Raw genomic sequence first — 21,813 nt, forward strand, 5'->3', positions numbered from 1 at the left:
TGATTTTATATTCCCATTTCTGTTTCAGAGTATCAAAGCCGAGAATCATACTGTCCTCTGTTTAGATCACGTAGCAGGCTCAGGACAAGATGAATTTCCTACTGATACTATGTTTGAGGAAATTGCTCATTGCATGTTCCCTCAGGCTGGATGCCAAAAGGAAATTAAAGATACATTGGCCAACTCAGCTGCTATGCAGTAACAGCATCTGAAAAATACAGCTCATGATCTTTGCCATGTCAGGGCAACCTCTCTGCAAATGAAAGCTAATAAGATTTGGATTGAAAGGAGCAGTGATATAGAGTTTTTAATGTCTGGGACAGACTCTCAGCTGCTGGTATGGCTGTACGAGACAGGATAGAATACTTACTGAGGACCAGGACCCACAAAACTGTCAAATTTATCACCTTCCTTTCTACCAAATGATTTGCAACAGGGAAGGAAAATGCTGCAGCTTGCTGAGGAGCAAGATTTTGTCAGCATTCAGAACAATGCTGATGTTTATTAAATGGGACCTTTTTGAACTGGTACCAAGTCAGAGTTTTCTGACAGCTGATTTCATTTGGGCAGGAGTATGAAGGGAGCTGAAAAGGAAGCAGTGTGGTTTTTCTTCCATAGATGCAATCTTTCTTTAAAAAGTCCCTCTCAGATACACGTGACTGGACAATTTGTACACAGCTCTAAACAAAAATATCACATTAAACCAGCCAGCTGTTGAAAAAGCAGCAGACAACAAATGGCTAAATTATGCATCCACTTGGAACAAGGACACCTGGATCCTCCTGCTTTCACATCACTGCATTCCTCTCAGAGGCCAAGCTTTCTCTGTCACATAGATATTCAGCGATGTCCCTGCCCTTTGAGATGCTGAACACTCTGTCCCAGTCCCGAAAAACATTCAGAGATCAGAGTAATCCTACTGACTCATTCGCATCTCACATACTCTCAAGGACAAAGACAGAGCACTCCATGACGTTCAGGCCTGAGCCCATTTTCTGTTGTGCATGGTCTATGTCACTGCGTCCTTCCCCTCACTGCACCACTGACAGCCACCGACTTTTGTGTTGCTACTCCTGCAGAGTACCCTTGGTGAAAGGGGAAGAAGTCCAAAGCATATTTGTGCTTCTTTGGGATCAGCTAGACGTTTCTTCAAATTATGCTGCAGTCATTTGAATTTCCCCTTGAAATCTGTTCTTGGCTACTGTCCACGAACAAGTATGATTTGCAACTTTAGCCCTCAGATAATTCAAGTGTACCTAGAATCCTAGAGCATCCTGAGTTGGAAGGGGCACACAAGAATCATCAAGCCCAACTCCTGGCTCCACACATGACCACCCCAAAATCAGACCTTATGTCTGAGAGCATTGTCCAAATGCTCTTGAACTCTGTCAGGCTCAGTGCTGTGACCAGTGCCCTGGGGAGCCTGTCCCAGTCCCCAACCACCTCTGGGTGCAGACCCTTTCCCTAACCCCCAGCCTGACCCTCCCTGTCCCAGCTCCATGCCATTCCCTCGGGTCCTGTCACAGCCCCCAGAGCAGAGCTCAGCGCCTGCCCCTCCGCTCCCCTCGGGAGGGAGCTGCAGCCATGAGGTCCAACACAAAGAAATGCATTTTAAAAAAGTGAAGGGGAGATGGATTGTCATAGATTGCCTCCTTCTTACTGTTTTATGCACTAAGTGCATTGCAATGTACTCATACGGTGATACTTCTGTGCTGGACACGCCACTTGTGGAGTACACTCCACTTACTTTACAGCAGGGTTGGAAAGAACAAGCTTTTTGTTATTATTAGTATTAGTATTAGTATTATTTTGAAAAAGAGGAAGGAACTGTATCGATTTCAAACTTGCAGGGGCAGGCTGCCAACTTTCTGCCTAGTCCAAAAGGAAAGATCACTTAAAGCATAAGTTAAGGCTAGTGCCAGCTTTATCAGGCTTGCTAACAATAACCTCTGTGAGAATGGGTCTCAGATACAGAGGGAGATGTATAAATATTCTCCATGGTTACAGATTTCAAACCTAGTCATCTGAGGAGTGAATGCCTCTGTGTCCATTTAGTTTAATTAGAATGGAAGCTTCTTCAAAAGCAAATCACATATTCTGTTTAGATCACAGCCAAAAATTCCAATTAGGCTTTCCATAACAGACCATGCTTCCCAGAAAACACAGCATGTTAATAAAACGAGAGCAGCAAGAAGCAAGTGGAACATAAAGAAGGTATGTATTCAGCATGGATGAAGGCTGGGCTGCTGTAATATGGCCAGTGTCATTAAAAAAAAGCATGGGTCTATTAGAAAATGATAAGAAGTCTAGAAGATATGACCTATTAGAGAAGAAGAAATTATGTTGAGTCTGCACAAGAGGCATCTGAAGAAGGACGTGAGATGTAAAAGCATTCAAATATCCAGAAATCAGTCACAATAAGAGAAAGAATCAAACTGAGAACTTGGAAAAACAGTCCACTGCAATTTACTAAATAAAGAAAATCCTGTGAGCCAAAATGGATCTGGCCATGCTTTTGTATGATGACAGTATCATGTACGCTTGTCCTTTTCTTACACCTTCTCAGGCACCTTGCTGTGACTGCTGTTGGAGTCAGACTGCTGTGTTAAACAAACCTTTGCTCTGGACCACAACAGCAGTTCTTGCAGTCTTCTGTGCTCTCCATGCCCGCGGTGAATATAGGACAAAATGTTCAGGCTTAAATCTACACAAAGGAAAATTCAGGCTGGTTAACACAAGAAGCACAAGTCTCCCTACCAAAAAAGGCAGCAATTCTTCTGACTGATTGTTCAGAGGAAACGCAGGATCTCTATTGCAGGAAAATTTTGTTGTAGTTTATAATGTTTTGTATGTGTGTGGAACAATGGAAAGAAATTTTTGTCGTGATGGACACGGATCCTGCATGTGGAGAAAAGAATGGACCAGACTGCCATCAAACCTTCATTCATCTTATGATATGAGGATTTAATATTGAAAGGTTGTTAACCCACCACCCTCCCTCCATAGAAGGTCTGTACAGTGGTTTCAGAGACCTGGACTAGCTAGAAAACACCTGATAGAAGCATACCTCTTCTATCATGCTGCAGTAATATTTTCTAGGTGGACTGCTAATTAAACAAAAGGTAGGGAAGGCAGCCTAGCTACCTGGGGCTAGAGCTGGGATGGTTATTGAGCACTGAGGAATGTGTGTCTGCCAACTGGCTCCATGAACCTTCTCCGCATGCTGAAAATATCTTGCAAACTCGTTGCTAGGTGTTCTGCTCCTTGACATTTACATGCTTGAGCAAAAACACATCTGCTGTTTAGCAAAACGTCATAATAAATGACATTTTTAAACATTGTCTGCTGCAGTTCTGATTAGCTCGTAAGCAAAGCATTAGCATCATTGCAGTTCTTAGAGGTAGGTCTTGTTGTGTGACAGTCAAATACAAGCTGACTTTTTAAAATGTTGGTGGGCTGGTGTAGCCACTTCTAGAAAGCAAGTTAAAATATATATATATATACATCAACTTAAAAACTTAACAAAAATAAATGGTGTTGTAGGAATATTCCTACTAATTCAGCACTTCTAAATAATGCAAGTTAAAAAGAATGATGTGAGAGAGTTCATGGTATCCATTACATTACCTAAAAATAAAGTATATCTTTTGGTAGACATTAGCCTAGAGCTCAAATAAAGAAATACATACTTGGTGTCTGGTCTCTGGTTCTGGCAGCTACACAGAACAATAGTTTATTATTTATTGTTCTGTGTAGCTGTTTATAGTAGCTTATTCTCCCAGTACGGATTTTCAGGTGACAGAGGAGAACAATGCTACTTTTGTCCAGTTGAGTTGTTACAAGGGATGTCTCGTTTCATTGGTAAATGGGCATCTGTGTGTCCGCACAGAGGCAAACAGGTAAATAAACACCACTCGGTGCCTTTCAGACTGAGTCCTGTAGTTTTGCCAGATTGATAAAATACGGACTTGAATAACAGAATGCTGCAGAGTGGCTTCTTCTTGACAGCTCCTTACATCAGCTTTGAATGGGGGAAGACATCACTTGCTGGGCATGTCAGGGACTCACTGATGTTATGGCTGGCTGTAGCAGCAGCACAAGAGGAGCAGCCCCTGAGGCCCTGCCCCAGGGAGGAGCTGTGATGAGGACAGGCAGTCCATGTCCCATCAACAGCTGCCAAGCTGCAAGAAGCTGAGAGAAAGGCAAATGGAAGAGCAGGTCATTATTTCATCTCTGCTGCTGCTGTTATATAAATAAATGGAGAGAGCAGAGGCTTTCACCTCTGAATCCAAGCCTGACTGACAGTGATTGAAAGCCTTTACCAGGATGGCTGTTCAGTGACAAGGCATGAGGGGAGGAGGTTGAGCAGTGTGACAGTGGCTCCCAGGAGGTGGATGTCAGCATGGCAAAAGAGACTGACAGCCACCTCCTGACAGCAAAGGAATGAGTGATGAGCATGTTCCAGGAGTTTTGGGCGCCTCACATCCAGGGCTCCTGCAGTACGGTTCTGAGAACAGCACACCTGCACTAGGTTTGCAACCTTCAGCCCATTCTACTGCTGGAGAATAAGGGAAAGGAACAGGTCGTGGCTCAAGTCTTCTGGGAGAACAAGGTGACTTCAGGCAACCTTTTCAGACTGATGTGAAGGACTCAGAAGTTGTTAATAATGCTTTCTGTGCTAGTTTGGCTTAACTTCAATAACTGAAATCTTCTGCACCACTGCATGCATCAAACCACCCATTAGCCGATCAGATTTGAACTCAGAGACATTAAGGAGACACAGCACAAGGGCCAGATTTGTCACAGTACAGAGATTAAGCTGAAGAATCCTACTACACACTGAAATGTACGAATAGACATCTCACCACATGACTGCATGCAGCATAAGGTTGAAAAGCTTAGAAAAAATGGTCTTGAGTAAGTATGAACTTGGCTTAAAGGGGAAGAAAGAAGAAGTTTTTATGTAAATTAGGGATTCTGGGAGACAGAGATGGTCACGGTTAACATAAATCTGTTCCAAATATGAAAGGTCATATAAACTACTTGTCAGTGCAGACTAGGTTTTTCACTTTGTATCTTGCAATACTTTGTGGTTGATTTCAAGGTCAAGTTCTTAGAGATGACAATCTAAGAATTTCAACTTGTTTCTTACAAGGAAAAGCTCAAAACTTGGGCAAACTCCAACTGTAGCCTGTGGGCCTAAACAAAAGGAACCTCCCATAACACGCAGGGCAGATAAAAGGCACTGTAAACATAACCATGGTGAAAACCCACCAGTGCTGAGATGCTGCTGACTCCATTGCTCTTGCTACCATGCCTCTGGCTCAGACATTCTCTAAAAGAAAAGTCACCATTGCTGGTGTAACTCAGGAAGCCAGCTTTGCCTGGTTGCCCATGCCAAGCCCAAGGAAGGGTGACTCAAACATCTTTCATTCATCCTTTCACCACCATGCATGGACCCCATCCATATGCTTCAGGCATGCCAAGTCGCTCAGTTCTTGTGAAACGTGCTTCTTCTGCAAGAGGGAAGAGGAATGATAAAGACCATCGCTCTGCTCTACGTTCAGAGGATTGCAGCTGTGAAAAAGATCAGTGAACCTGCTGAAGGATTCCCCATTCTGGTGTCTGTAGAGCAGGCACACCGCCAGTCATCATTCAGTGATGTATTTGCCCTGGAACCTCGCAGCTCAATCTGTTGTAACAAGTCTAACAGTAATAATAATGCAAACTTCCACTTCTGTCATAGCAGATGAAAAAAAAGAAGTGCTGATAATCTGAGAAAAAGGTTTATCAATACATCTGACAACAGGCATTTATAAACAATACACATAATACCAACAGGCATTCAAGTGACTTAACTGCGCAAATCTGTTAATTAGAATACAAACATTTAGCAGGGGAGGTCTGTTTCACAGCATCTGATGTTTATGCATGTTTGGGGGGCTATTTTTAAAAAGCTGAAGGCAGAGTATGATTATTTCAGGAACATTTCAGTGTGCTGTTTCTCACAAAGCCTAAGTAATTAGTGCTGAGGGTAATTTGTGTGGAGGTGTTTATCACCTTTCTGTTAGTATTTTTTACTACAGTTTTTCTATTAATTCAGCAATTTGATACTCAGCTGACATACTGAGGGCTGATACAATGGAAAAGCAGATAAAGACTATAAATAAAGACCAGCTCAGAGTGGGGGCATTTGACTGACACTACGAATATACTCTCACTGAGACAATATGGCTTTTTTGGCTGCTTTCTGGAAAGACAATTAGCAGCAGAGAGCTATGTTAAAACAAGTCTAAATAAGCATAACCAAAAGAAGTTAAATTTTCTGCAAGTTATTGAAGGCCATGTGTTTAATAAGCAGGGTTGGGAGGAATGGTAAAAATTAAAAAAAAAAAACAACAACTGAGATTCAGGATTGAATTCCTACCTTGTGCCACATTTTCTCTGTATAGTTCTAAAATTTCATATTAATATAGTCAATTATATAATTGAAGATCAATAGTTTTGTCTACACAATAATTAAACATGAACTTGATTCATAGTTTAATATTAAGAAATTTCTGTCCCATTTGGACGGAAAAGAATCCTATATAAATTTTTGTTGTCACAATCCCAAAGATTTTCTTTATTATGAGAAAGGAGGACAGGCAATGGATACTATCTAGCATGAGCACTAAAGAAGCCTAAAATTAAGACTGCAACCTGAGAGACTTACAGAAGTTCTAAATGGTACAATAGTCTCCCATGAATCAAGATCCATTTTAAGCAATCCTCTTCAGAGTTAATGGTAGGTATCAACCAACATGTTTTAATTTATTGTAAAGACGATTCCAGTAAACCCTTCAGACTGATGTCAAATTACCTTATTCAGATGCAGTCCTTCAGAAGCTGAACTACACTAGAGAAGCTGACACTTGGATCACACCAAAAATAGAGTTTACCAACTCTAATGGAGTTTTCTCAGAGGCACTTCAAAAATCAGCTCCAGTGTTTGCAAAAACAAACAAAAAGCATATTTTGTAAAGTGAGCCCTGGAGAGTGCTTGTCCAGTTACCGTAACAAAGCCTGATGCTTATAACTCATTCCTTCACACCACCTACGCACAGAATCTCACAGAGGATGGACACAACCTTCATTCCATCTGTTTTAGCAGAAGCACAGCAGTTAGTGCTGTGATCCTGCACTGTTTAGCTGATGCCAACTTTTGGGTCACTGTTCTGGATTATGTTGCATGCCACAAAGGTTTAGAAACTAGGAATACATGTTCACATTTTGGTCTATGTAAAGCAAAAGCCCTTCGTTCATTCTGAGGTTAATGTATCTCATGCTGGCAAATTCCACTTTGAAACTGCATTTGCTGTTACAGAAGATGTGGCATCTCTGATCCTGCGTGCAAATAGATCTCTAAAAACCACAGAGCTGACTACTAGACTGTGCTGCAAAAATCTGACATTCATAGAATAAAAATTAGCAAAAAAATTATTGCATTAAAGCATTACTTGTTAAGTACTTCATTAAAAAAGAGCTGTTATTTGGAAAGATCTCTTATCACTTGGGAATTAAAAGTGGAAAAAAAAAAAAAAAGAAAGAAGCAATACTCCTGGGGCTTTTAATATAAAAATAGTCCCCTTTAGAAATAGTTTACATGAGCTTGTCTGTGATGAATAAACAAGAGATGCAGGGGTAATTTTTATCATTTTAAATAAATATTTTACGAAGTGTTAGAAAAATATTTCTTTCATAAGTGTTCTGCTCTGGCAATTTATTTTTCTAATTCACTAAATTAAAATAGAGAATAGGTCAAATTATCAAAAACTAATTTGTAGTGCAGAGATCACAGTGAGTAATCTTGCTTAATGAAGCTGTAATCAATGTCTGAGCAACTCCATTATTAGTATCATTACGTTATTTACTTACGCTCTGTATTGCTAAACTCTTCACCATAAACAATCTTCAAAAGGCAAATCTGCATAAGCTGAAACGTGTATTACTCCAGAGTTTTGCAGACAACCTCTTGTACGTAGCTCTCACACAAGACACACAACATGGGATCCGGAAGATCAGGCTCAGATGTTGGTTTCAGTCAGCCTGCCTAAGAAGGTGTCAGTTGTGCCTTTTTAACAACATAAGCAGCTAAAATAGAAAATAGTCTAACAGCAGTTAGAGTTGTGATGGGAGTTCTTGCTTGCTAATTGTAATTATGTAAGTTTTTTTTTTTCAGGAGAATCACTGCCTGGACTGTTTTGTACTGACTGTGAGACCCTACCATACAGCCAGCCTATTCTCCTTCTAGAAGGGATTGCACTTGTGAACTGCAGAGTCCTTTTGATTGAAACAGTCCCCATAAACTTACCCTGAGAGCAACACAGGAAATTCCTATGTCAGCAGTGAGAACAGCAAAATGCACTGAACAGTTGAGGAGAAGGTCTCAGGACAGCGGCTCTGAGCCCCCCAGGGCAAGGGTCCCCACTGCTACCCTTGGAAACAGGCTTTAATTTGTGCTTTCCTGCTGTGGCACATGGGCAGTGGCTTTAAACACTCCCCATGACAATCGCTTAGCCAGCAAAGGAATTTCTCTGCTGTAAACAGGTGCTGTCAGTGCACCAAGTAAACCCATGGCTTCCTAAGCTGATTTCCTAACCCTGGAATCTCGTAGTTTCACAAATTAATGATATTCCCTGTAGCAGGAAGGGAGCAGCTCTGTCACAATCGTTTACCAAGTCCCTACTACATTATCATTTCACCCAGTGCCACCTGTAGGTCACCCAGAAGACGCAAGGTCTCCCCAGCACTACGAACAAAATACAAATGACAGGAAAAGTTGCCTAGTGCTGAAACTCCAGAATCAACTCTTCTAAAAGACAAAGCCATCAAAACATTTCCATATGCTTGTAAGCCCCTAAGAGGCCCTCTTTACCAAATTGGAATAGATGCAATAAAGTTTGTTTTATAAATTAAAAAAAAAAAAAAAAAAGATACTTTCATTTTAATAACAACTGCTCTCATCAGCTTTGAATTATTTGGTAGCAATAAACCGATCAAGGGCTTTACAAAGGCACAGAAGTCCTGCAGGTTTATGGAAAAGTAATTAAATGTCTTCCTCAATTAACCTCAGACATGAGAGGTAGTGCTTTTATTTCATGAGAATCAGCTTTACCTGGTGATATAGGGGCAAAGTAATATTTCTTAAGCTCCTAAAAGATCAACTTATTCCAGTATCAGAATCTATACCCTGTCTAGTGATAAGAAAATTAAATGTTATGCTAGAGATATGTGCTTCTCAGTATCTGCAGTCTCTGTCTAGATGAATATTAAACAAAGGCTAACAAGAAATGGAAAGCAATTACAAAGCCTTGGAGACAGATCCCTGCTATACAGCACTGGAATAAATTAGCTGGTTTCAGCTGAAGAATACCACATAGACGTCTGTGATGAAGAAACAAATGTACTGCCTGAATTTCACTTCTGGAGAAGTATTAACAATCCACTTCCATTGCAGCCTAGAAGTAACAGAGCTCTACCTTTGCTTGTACAACTGCATGACCATAAGGCTTTACAGGAGCCCACGCATTCAGCACATTTCAAACAATAGCCAGAAATGCCTATTCAAAATTCATAAAGTTTGGATATCTATCACTAGAAGAGTTTTTATTGCTGCAAACTAAATCTGCAAGGTGATTATCTGGTTATTTGCTCTGTGGCCTATACATAACCTTCATGTTTATGCACAAGCCACTGTTCTGACTCCTTCAGGTTCATATGAAAGGAATTAATTATCGATGGAAAATGAGAGCTTTAAAATTGAAGCAGAGGGTCAGGTCTTAAACTGGCAGGGAAAAGCTCAGCTCTGTTGATACAGTTTAGCTGTCTCCAGTTAAACAATATGAGGAAGTGCTCTGTAACCATTTCAAGTTCACCAAAAATGTCAAATCTGAAGGGGATGCAGGGGGAGAACAGCCCTCCAGACAGGCAGACAATGCTACGTGTGAACTTTGTGTTCACTGATGTGGTAGGATTATTACGTATGGACTTATTTTGAAATCACAGCTAGTGTTATATGCCATAATCCAGTTACTCTGATGCCAAGTTTTCTCCAACCACTTTCATTTTCCAGTGCTCAGTGTGGCATTAATCACTGAGCCACTACAGAGATCTAGACTAACAGATCTAGTGGCAAATGCTATTTCATTTGTAAAAAAGCATTAATTTAAAAGTGATACAGATAAAGTAGAAATCAATTCCCTACAGCTTTGCATTAATACACACAGCCAACCCTGTATTTTGAAATGCAGGACATTCCTATTCTGAAGCTCACCTTCTTTCAGGCATTTGGGTTTCACACTCCCAACAGACAGCTACAGAAAGTACAAAGATGAGAGGGATTATGAAGCTGGAGTTAGATTCATACATAAGTAATCCAGTGTAGGGAGATTTGTCACATCCCATCTATGCAGTACTGCTTTATGCTGTTAAAGGGGTAAGAGCTAGTATTGAACTGGCCAGCGCTGTCCATAGGCAGCAGGTTGCTCTCTGCTGAGCAAGATTCCCTTACCCTATGCCAGCAGCTGTCCTTCACATGAAGAGCATCAAGATGAATAAAAACACTCCTTAGCTAATTTAGAAAAACTGAAAATGAAGATGCTGGAAACATGACAGAATAATGCCACTGGCATACCCATCAAGCTGCAATGACCATTACAAACAAGCACTTTATGAAATGACTTTTTAATCAGAAGGATTTTAAGAAAATAGAACATAATGCCTCTTCAGTTGGCTTAAAAATATAAGCATTTGATAGCCTGATTTTGTTACCAGCATTGTTCTGTATCCTACAGCTATGTGATGCTTCACTCATAGTAAGATGGCTGCAGAGGATGAAGCCAGAGCATGAAGTATGGAAGTTTACTGCTGCTAGTGACTGTGACAGAAAAGCAAAAGCAGAGCCAAAGAAAAATCCAAACCAAACCAGAATCCAGCTAGGGCAAAACTATTTCTTCTATGAGATGGGAAACTACTTTGAACCTGCTGTAAATTACACTCCTGTCAATTGACTAAATGTTTACCTGAATTAAGCCCACTTAATGCAGTAACGTTGTATACCTAATATCTGCTGGTGTCAGTAATCATAACTGGCTCAAAAACGTTTCAGTCAAACATTAAACTGGTGCAGCAGAACATTGTTTTTAAATTCAATATTATAACAGAAGATGCTTAAAACAAATGTGGTGGTGAACAAGCGCCCTCTTAAGGGCATTTGGTAAGAATAACGTTCCTTAAAAACACAGAAGTTTAACAGAGTATTTCCCAGAAATAAAATGTCAGCTTCTGACATTCCCCATTCCCAATATTTTGGAAGTGCTGTAAAAGACGTAGAAATATTACGGTCCTAGTCACTTCTTCATCTAAACAAAATCATCCATCACTGAGGTTACAGAGTTAGCCAAAAGAAAATTATATAAAAGTGGTCTTTCTAGCCTATGATACTCACTTGTTCACTTTTCCTAACAGGAATTACTACTGAGATTTTTTTTTTTTATTTTTTTTTTATTAAAGTGTGTGTATATAAGTGGGGGGATAGTAAAAATAGTCTTCTGAAACTCTGTTGTAAGACAAAAAGAAATCTTACTAACTACTGATGTTGCAGATATCAGTAGGTTTTCCTGATCATATCAACACACTGCAGGCTTAGAGGAACAAGAAATTCAACACTATTTTGTGTGCGCAATCAGTAATAGAAAGAAGCGTGACAGACATGAAATTGTCAGAATAACTAAAATACTTCTCACACTTTTAAGTGCAGATGCCTTTTCAGAAGAGACCCAGCAGCAAATGCAGAAGGCTGGTAGGAATGCACGCAATTCCCAGGCCACCAGCCCAGTGGCACACTGCCACACCTACGCACATCACCTTTTATTGTCAGCTGCCTGCGGCTCCTCAAACAACACATACTGGGTAAACGCTTGCCGTGTGTTACGTAAACTGCTTTCATTTCTCTGATCAATGATTTTTCTTCAGAACATGCTTGTTTCAGGAGCCCCTGCTGATCAGATGAGTAATCATCAACAATGACACCACAGTGAAAATTAATGTTTTACAGATTTAAACTAGTAGGTTATAGAATGACTGTGGAAATAATAAAAATTACCCTTCCATAGGTGTTTACGAGCAAATGTTATTAAAAATCCATTTCTGAACAATTGTCCAGTTCAGCAGAGCCAGTCATCACAAACAAGAACAGAATTTAAAAAATCTGGTCTTATTACATCTAAAAAGCTTTCAGAGCAAGAAAACTTTACAGCAGCATGACATTCACTGCTTGCCTGTTTGAGTTGTGCAGGAGATATTCACAATGTAGTATGCAACCAATTAGTCCTGTGATATTGTTTTGCCATTGCTAGTAACAGGCTGGAAGCTTTGTACGAAGTTTGCAGGGCCCCGGGACTGAGATTTCCCAGGCTTGCTCTATCTAAAGGAGTTTTGTAGATGTACCCAGATGTAGCTGCTGGGTAGCGCTAGCAGCAGAGGGGACACTCTGCTAGCTTTGTGCTTTTTCTCTCAGGAGTCCTAGTCACAGCTCCAAAATCACACTGCTGTGGAAGAGCTAGTTTCATTTGCCATTACTCTCCCCAGTCTTTTAAGTTAGAAATATAAGTGTTTCTGGTTTTGTGTGTTTGTCTGTTTGTTTTTAAACAAGTCTGAGTTGTACTAATATAGTTCATGGTACAGGACTTAAAAAAAAAACCAACAACTTTTTTTTTTTTTTTTTTTTTTCTCGCAACTACAGCTCTACATCCAATTCTTCCCTGTGAAGAGCTTGAGCTGGAAAGGTCTTCAGGAAGATGAAAAATTGTTCTACCTGTTTCTCTGTAGGAGAGGAATTGGAGAGTTAATAACTTCTAAAGTGTGTTCCTTGTGCTTTCACAATCGTCTCTTAACAACTCTGCATCCATTACTGCGTAGGTATGCCCATCTCAGACAGAAGATGCTACATTCATTGCTTCCTCTTCTGGAATTGTGGGTTAATTCTGATTAGATGTCTATTCAGCAAGGCATTGCTGATAGCCTAATGTCATCCTTTCAACAATTAAGCACAAGGTAAAACTAAGTTTAGGAGATGCAAGTAAGAAAAGAAAGGCAGATGGAAAAGCAATAGGTGTAAGTGACTAACGGACAATATTGTTCTGAATATATTCTGAGGAAACTTGCTATTCTTGCTGAAAATTGCTCCAAGAGATGACATTCTCTCTCACTCCCCCACACACTCATTTGCATTTTACACACAGGTCTGACCAACAGTAACTGAGGAAGAGATATACTGTTATAGACAGTAAATGTGCAAACCTGACCTTTTCTCTAATTGGATAATGTCTCCTAAGACATTCGGAGTCTGATTTTGTTCTCCATTACACGGATGTAAATCAGGATGAGTTTCTCCTAAGATCAGAAGAGTTATATTCTTAGCCTTTATGCCTTCTGGTGGTCTATTACACAAAAGCATGCGTGTCTTTTAGCCACGGATAGCTGAGATACATGTCTGTTTACAGCATGTTACCACTAGATCCCAGGTGAACCAGTCATTTTGATTGAGGCAGAGGGTCAGATGGCAGTAGCTGCTGAAGGTAAAAATGGATTTGCTCAGTCCTCGTATCATTAGTGATATGCTGCAGCTTGGTTGTAGGTGACATGGCCTACAGAAACATTTCTGTATCAGGAAACCTATTTATGAGCATTCACATTCTTCAGGCATATTTTTAAAGGTTAGGTCCTGAAGGTAACAGAAAATTAAAAGACTTTTTAAGAACTGATGACAATTAGCCCCTAAGTCACCTGCACTGCTTAATGTGAAAGTTTGTCTTTATAATCACTAGCTGTAGACATAAAACTAGCACTATAGTTCCAGCCAGAATTCCCAGTTTTCTTTTGGGAGAAGGCTACCTCCTGGCTATAAAACTGACAGCACACTAATGAGAGGCCTGGGAACAGTGTCTAAGAACGTGAAAAAGCTCTCTTGCCAGAATACGGTAGCTCTTATCTTCATCTCAGCTTTAACCTAGAAAAAAATATTTTTGAAAAAATGTTCCAATTAATTCAAAAATCCACCAAAACAGTATTTTTGTTCAAATAGATGATGAACTCTGATGCACAGGGAAATACTTCTCCTAGCTAGTCGCAGGAAGTGTTGCAATAGTCATTTTTAATGATTGAAAAATAATGGATTCTGTAAGGCAGACAAACCACTGAAAAAATGGAGCATGACTGAAATTCTAGTCTATAAGCTTTCAGAAGAATAAACATCAAAGCATTTTAGAGCATTAGCAAATGAAGATGGATTTAATCAAAAGAATATTTACATATGAATGATATAGCTTGTTATACATTTAGAGCCCATCAATGGAAAATTAAATTAATTTGCAATGCAAACCAACTGGATCAGCTATTGAATGCCTATGAATGATGAACACCACTAATGACAGAACTATATTTAATTGGTTTAAAAAAGACGTAGTTTGTTTTTGGCAACTGCTTATTACCTAGCATAAAGATTTTCTAATGTCACTGTACAATTGGTAAGGAGACCATTAAGAAAAAACACAGCAGGTTATGATTTTTATGTTCACTTTTATATAAATGAGGTTTAGCTTGACCAACCAAAAAATTTAGAAGAACTAGTTAAAAACATGTAAAACCTTAGCAAAACTTGTTCGTGTCTGCTCAAAGAGGGCATCATTATGTGGAGACAGAATTTGCCTGGTGGCTTTTCTATGCAGCTAGCAGAGGGACCAATATTGATTGAATGGGAAGGAGAGAAGAACAGACTCTCACGTCTCCTGCCTTCTCCCATTTGCACGCTTAATGTATTTGAAGGCACTGTGATGAAAGGTTTTCACTGGTATGTGGTGGAGCACAAAGCAGAGAGTTTGAAGTTGCAGAAGAAAGAGTGACATCTCAGTGGAGACAGAGAGGTGGGAGACAAAGAAGCTAAAAAAAATGGAAGTAACCCATCAGGTAAACAGCCTACTATGCAAGCACCTGAGTGCAACTACCTCAGAAAGAGAGCACACTAAGAAATAGAAACACCATCCAGATGAATCAGCTCATCTTCTCCCACAGCAATCATCCTTCCATCCTGATCACCCTTCCTCAGAGTGGTCCAGCAGATGCTTGATAAATATTACATATCTGGAATATTTACACCAAATTTTGCATTGAACATTGTTGTTTCCACCTAATCCTTTTCACTGCTAGTTCACCAGACTTCTAGCATATAAAGTCTAAGAGCAACAGACAAACAACAAGTCTCTTTATAGAGGTTTTCCTACAGGTTGAAATGAGGGAAAGAAGTCACACAGTAGCTGTTTATTGAGAGATCAGTGCTAGAACAGCTTGCTGTCTGCAACAGCCAATGTAAAGACTAAAAATTACACAGCTCATGAAACCAAGCATAGGTAAAGATCTTCAGATGCCTTTGCTTCAAGTAATAGCTATTTTTTTCCATGCAATTAAATATCAACATGTCCCCATATCTTCTCCAAAATCCAACAGATTCCCGAATCTTTTAGCATGCCCAGAACTATGTTTTCAAACTGTTTCAAGTGATGTGCAATGAAGGCAGCCCAAGATTATCCTTTCATTAAGATTTACACTAAGGCAAGTATCATAAAAATAAACATATTATCAAACATCAGGACATACTTTATATTTTCCATACTGTAGAAGCAGATATGGCCCAAGACATAAGATTGCCCCAAGATTAATTGTTGTAGCAAACAATTTATTAGTAGAAAGTTTAGGATTTAATAACCCAGCCCTCTGAGGTTGTTACATCTTTGTTTCAAGGAAATCCACCCTGAGAAATGTTCCACAAATACAAGAAGCAAGTTACAAAGGCACAGCTTAGTATAAAGTGTTAGCAAGATAAGTCAAGTTTTGGTTGGCTTATATTCCATGTTTCTTCATGGGGTATTTTCTTGCTATTTTTACAGGAAGGAAATAGAGTCACTGGTCTGTTCATGGCAATAAAAGCCAAGATTCAAGGCACAACCAAGAAAAAAAATGAGCACTGTGGTCAGTTCAAAAACAGAACTGTGCATAAGCTTCTACTGTACCTGCTCTGAAAGCGTCTCTTAAAGCAACATGAGCTAACGCATCCAACTACAGAAATATCACTCTGAATAAAACAGCAAACACCCTCCCCCTCTAAATAATTACACCTTTCATTCATCAGTGAAACACCGTGGTTAGGATTCACAAGAGCATATCAGGAAGCTGTCTTTTCTGTGTCCTCCTATCTGGAATCTTCTAATATCACCCACTCTCATTCCTTCTGGTTAGAGACCCAATAGTGCTTTACTGCCACCCATTGTTTCAGGGCTCCTCACGGGCATTTCATGACCCTGCCAGAGCGCCACTGGGTTGTTGTTGTTTATTATGGGGGGCAAACAGTTAGCACTAATACCTGTGTGTGTGTGGCTGCGCGTCCTGTGACATGAAGCAAAGCATCTCCTCCCTTCAGAGGCTCTTGTTAGAGGAATGCAGGAGCACAAATTCAGTGTGCAGAAGGAAATGGAAATACAGCCCTTGGCAGTAAGTTACACATGAACTCGATACCAGTTCCACTTATCCATGGCAATCAAAAGTTGCAAGGAGGCTGCTGTGGAAGTGTCTTTGTCCGACCCTAGGATATAAAAGAAGAAAGATGAAATTCCATTTTGTTATAAGTTATGCCAAAAAAACAGTACTTAACAGTAAAAATAATGATTTTGTCAAAGCCCTCTCTGAGTAGGCAAAGTTCTGCTCAAAATCTATGATGAAATTCCCTCTGGTTTGAAAAAACAAACTCAGGAACATACGCATTTAAGTACCTTGAGATTGCCAAAACAGGTAAAAGTGCAAGAAGGGTTTAGTAGTTCATATGAATCTCTTGATAGAAACACTGTTGCCATAACAACAGCATATTAGAAAGATGGGGGAAAAAGCCAGAAACACATAACTTTAATAATGAAAGAGATCTAGTCTCCAGTCTTCTCTATTATATGCTGCAGCTCATTTACCACAGCTAAATAAGCACAGACTGCACACTACACATTTCAAACCAGCAAGCATCTATTTTCTTTGCTACTCCTTACCTTTATCATATCTAAACACTTCAGAAAGCATTAGCTATTATAGTACCCTTGTGAGAAAAGTGGCTTTATCACTGCTGGCTGCCATTGGGGTAAGTCAATCAGAGTACCAATTAACCTGCCCAAAGTCCTATTAGGAACCTACCACAGAGGCAGAACTGTGTCCCACACTCCGATGTGACCACATGTGACCTTCCCTCTGGGATATCTTTTCCCAGCACCGCTGAGCAGATAGCTCAGCCCCCTCCCAAGACTCAGAAAAAGGTCACACGTGGATATTTTGGTAACAGAGAAAGCATATGGAATAACCAGTGTAGTGAGCATTAAGGATTCCCTCCTGTGTTTGTTCTGATTACAAAACAGACTCCCAGCTTTCACTAATAAAAGCAAAGATTTCCTCATTTGCAAAAGCTGTACTTACGTGGAAGCAAATGCCTGGAATGGGATTTCTGTTTAAAGGGACAATGGTCTCTAGAGTAATTTGCAAAGCATAAATTTATCATCTGTGTGACATTGCCTGGAAAAAAAAGTCCCTCAATGCCAAGGATGTAGAACTACTGGTAAACGTCTCCTTTTTCTAGCTTTCCACACACACACCCTCCCTCCTTTCTCATTCCTCCGAGGGCTGAATTACCATACTTCTTTATTTCCCCAGAGTTCCTACATGCTATTATTATTCCTTGGATGCATCTGATTCAGAGTCCTGCAGCTTGCTTCCTGACAGGCTTCAGCATAGCCTTTCATTGCTGACATGGGAAGAATTCTTATAAAGGCTTTTTAATTGATTTTAAGAGTTTTACATGGTGCAGAGAAAGCTGCTTTTTAGCCATGACCTATTGTACTTTATCAGCCTTCTCTCCTCATGCGTAGTTAGGATGCTGTAAAGATTTAAGCAAGCTATTCAGTACGCTTCTGTTAAGTATTCCTTGTGGCCATGGGAGCTTCAACTTTGGCATTATCTGTCTTGCGGTCAAGAACCTAGCTGCCAGGTGGTGCTGAAGTCAATTCTGTTGTGTGTTTCTGTTGTTAACACCACGGGATAATATGGTGCTGGCAGGTAGTAAAAGTGGGGTAAATAATGCCTTTTGCCCATAACACACTGCTGTGGTGCTGCTGCACACTGCCATGACAGGGAAGCATTAGTCGGTGAGGAGGCACATAGTGCCCAGGACCACTTCTCCTTGCGTTCTCTGCTCCCATTCTTCAGAGCAATGGGAGGTCCAGGTTCAAATTCCTGCTGTTCCTGAGGAGCTTTCACCCCATGTCTCCCAGCTTGGAGCACACATACTGCTCCACAGGGCTTTACGGGTGGAGAAGGGGGCTATACGACTTGGGACAGGGGGCCGTGTTGCTTGGGTAGGTTGTGGAAAAAAACAAAATGGAATCAGTACAGCTGTGCCCAAATCACTGCACCCAGGTTAATTTGAAAGAGCAGAGAGCTGGCAGCAGACCCTTCCCCAGATCTCCCTCTCTGTACAACAGGCAAGGGACGCTATGCAAGATGCCATGGCCCTTTGCTGCACTCAGCTCACCCTCCTCAGGTGTTCCATTACTGCTGTGAAAAAAATCATATTACAAAGTGAGGAAGGTGATGCCACAAAATCAGCTGGCAAACACTGTTCTGGGCTAGCACAGGCTTTCAGATCACAGCCTGGAATTCAAGTAATAGGAGCAAGTCCTTTATCTTTCTGAACTTTAACTTGGAAGAAATTTTACCAAAGAAAAGAGTTGCTGAATGCTTTCTCCTGCAAATGGCAGCAAGCCTCTTGATTTCTCACATTATTTCCTTGGTTGATCTGGTCGCTCTCCATGGGTGATGCTGTAGAGAGCAAAGCTCCGTTATTTTGCTGGAGTTAGGTTTCCTCAAAATAGAGTACTGCTAAATCCTCCATGTTTCCTTTGCTGAGAGCTCCACAGGAATCACTAAGGCCAAGCACAACCACCCAAAGAAATCTCTTTACAAAAATGTTTGGATCACTGTTCAGAGATTTTCAATTTCTTGTGTACACTGAGGCTCGCATGAGGTCACAGAGCATTTGTTGTCAGAGCCAGCTTGGTCTCCTTTTTCTAGGCCCCTAAATTCAGTGTATACAGGATTTTTCAGCTCTTTCTCACTCAATGTAAGCTTCAGCAGTGTAGTTTTCCTAGCTATTGCTACTACGCTTGAACTTACCTTGTTTGTGTCCCTTCTCCCCTCCCCCCCCCCCCCCCCCATTAAGGGTGACAAACGCCATCGAGGTCCTGCAGCCAGCCAGGTGTGATGCCACAGCTCACATGCTCACAGTCTAGATCTCCAGTTCATGAAATGTACCAATAACTCCAGTGCTTGCTCTGAACTATACACCGTCTGGGATTTCTGGAAACTGGGAATAGCCTACACATTGCTTCAGCAATGTGTAGGAATAGCCTACACATGCTTTTGTCAGTGTGCTGATGTAAACACGTTGCAGCAAGACGACAGACCTTTGTGCAGTGAAATTGTCTCTTTCAAATCCCTTTCAGCAGGAACCCAAGAACCAAGGGCAGCAAATTGTTTATCCTTCCTTGCCACTTCTTATGCAGCATTGTCCTGGAGAAACACTCACATGTCGGCCTGTAACATCTCCCCTGGAGCTTGGGCACAGCGTGTTCCCACTGCAAAGAATACCCTCTTCCTGACCCTGATGAATGATTATGGCGGAGCTCTGATTCAGCACTGCCTTTCCTGCACTGCATCATTAAGCTGGAACACAATAAAATCGCCTCTGCCATCCTCCACAATTCTCAGCAACCTCCACCCTGATAAAAACTCATTTTCTGTTTCCTCCATTTAAAAACATCTCTGCATTTCACAATGGAAGCAGACTAGCCGGCTTATTCTCCTCCGCAGATTCACTTTTACATAATATCCTTGTCTCTTCCCAGACAATGAAAGTCTTGATGCTAAATATCCAATCTTGCAAGCTTTATTCTTCTCCAGAAGAATTGCCTAACCTCATTTCAAGCAGCAGTGACTGAAGTTCCCACCTGAACCCCTATCACACTCCAGAACAATTAAGTCAACACGAGCTAATTGCAGTTTTGTCCCCTCCTTAGCATGAATTTATCTAACATGCTAGCTTTCTGAAAGATTTCCTACGATGACGTAACATGCAATGTATAAAGCAGATGAAATATTCTACCATTGTACAGAAACAGTGAGCAATTATTACTCACTTTCAGAGTCTTCCCAAGGACAACCCATATATAGTGTGATGCCTATAAAAGGAATGCACAGGTCCTGAATTTCCACACAGACTCTCTAAATTTACATCCACAGCCCCACTTTTTAATATAAATTCAACCAGATTTCATAACAGTTTTCATGTAGATCGTAGAAGGGTGCCAACAGACAAAATTAACTCACATTTGTCATGCCTCCCTCATTTACACCTACTCGGAGCTGGGAGAATGTTAAGACGTGTGCATTGGGGCTTACTGTAAATGTCAGTCACCAAAGTGCTTTGCTCTCTTCCCAGAGCAATCTGAGACTTGAAAAAACAGCGAGTTCTGGCCTTGTTTTCCCCTTGTACCTTTAAAAGCAATAAACCAACTGCACAATGCAACAAGGAGACTCACAAGGTCACAGCTGACAGAAGGACGGTTGAAAGCTATTGCTGTATCATTATCTACAGGTGAGAGCAGCATTAGCATGAAGCAGGCAGTAATTAGAAACACCCTTCCCTTATCCAAGAGGCTGCCTGTCCCTAGCGTGAGGAAAGGCACAAGATCTCCATTTCATAAACAGGGAACTGAGACCAACAAATAGATTTCAAAATGAGCGATTCTGTGCAAAAGTTGTGCAGGTCTGTCAGTCCAGCACACAAACAAGATCTGCACGCAAGAACCAGGGGTTCTGCCGCAACACTTCTCTCAGACTCCCAGCTGAGTGGATATACAAGGGGGAACTCTCAAGATGCAGCGAACAGGCAGCAAAGGATAATCACAGCACTTGAAAAATAAATCACGCTTTCAGCCTGATTTGTCATGTTCTACATGATGTTGGTAACAAAGAAGAAAATCAAGTTAACATGAAGGAAGCATGCCTTACATTAGAAAAATGTAAGCGTTATTGAGTTTTGCAGAAAGAAACATCGGTTACTTTGCCAAAATTGTCTTTGATGGAAGAAAGAGAGTAAGACTCAAACTCCAACAAGGAAAAGTGACCAGTCATTTAAAAGAGTCTGAACAAATTCAGAAAGGCATAACACACAGGCAGTATATAGCACCGTGCAGGTAGGCAGAATGAACTGCAGAGGATTCAGAGAATTTTCAGGTGCGTTTACAAGCCTGAACCCATCAGACAGCCGTTCACAAGCACCTTCTAACACTTGAGAGCAAAACAGGGTCTGCTCCGCTCCCTCCTCCGCTCCCAGTGACTCTGGCCTTTATTTCAAGTTACACGAGGAATAAAGAAGAGGTTTGGTTTGTTTGTTTTTGCAAGCAGCTGTATTTTTAAATGAAGCAAAGAGCCTGCGGGTGCAGGTTGCAGGCTGTAGATAGAGCAAGACCCTCTCCCAGTCTGTTGCAGTGACTTGGGATACAGAACACGAGGCAACATCAGGCAGGATCCTGCTACCTGCGTGATCACCAGCACCATGGAAGCAGCTGCTGCTGCCACCCCTTGTCTCGCTTCTGGGAGACACCAGTGCTCACAGCAGAACAGCAAAGC

General features: G+C 40.9%; 1 protein-coding gene across 1 annotated transcript in view; it reads right to left on the reverse strand.

Moving 5' to 3' along the window:
* BFSP1 (beaded filament structural protein 1) overlaps positions 1-17,405 on the reverse strand; it is an 82,397-nt gene extending 64,992 nt beyond the window's left edge. The window contains exons 1-2 of the mRNA XM_072035264.1: positions 17,269-17,405; positions 16,457-16,675 (exon numbers count right to left, since the gene is read on the reverse strand). The gene's annotated coding sequence lies outside the window, so the exon portion shown is untranslated. The remainder of the gene's footprint in view (positions 1-16,456; positions 16,676-17,268) is intronic.
* Positions 17,406-21,813: the final 4,408 nt, after the last annotated feature.

This window comes from Anas platyrhynchos, chromosome 3, assembly GCF_047663525.1.
Source record: "Anas platyrhynchos isolate ZD024472 breed Pekin duck chromosome 3, IASCAAS_PekinDuck_T2T, whole genome shotgun sequence".
Lineage (NCBI taxonomy): Eukaryota > Metazoa > Chordata > Aves > Anseriformes > Anatidae > Anas > Anas platyrhynchos.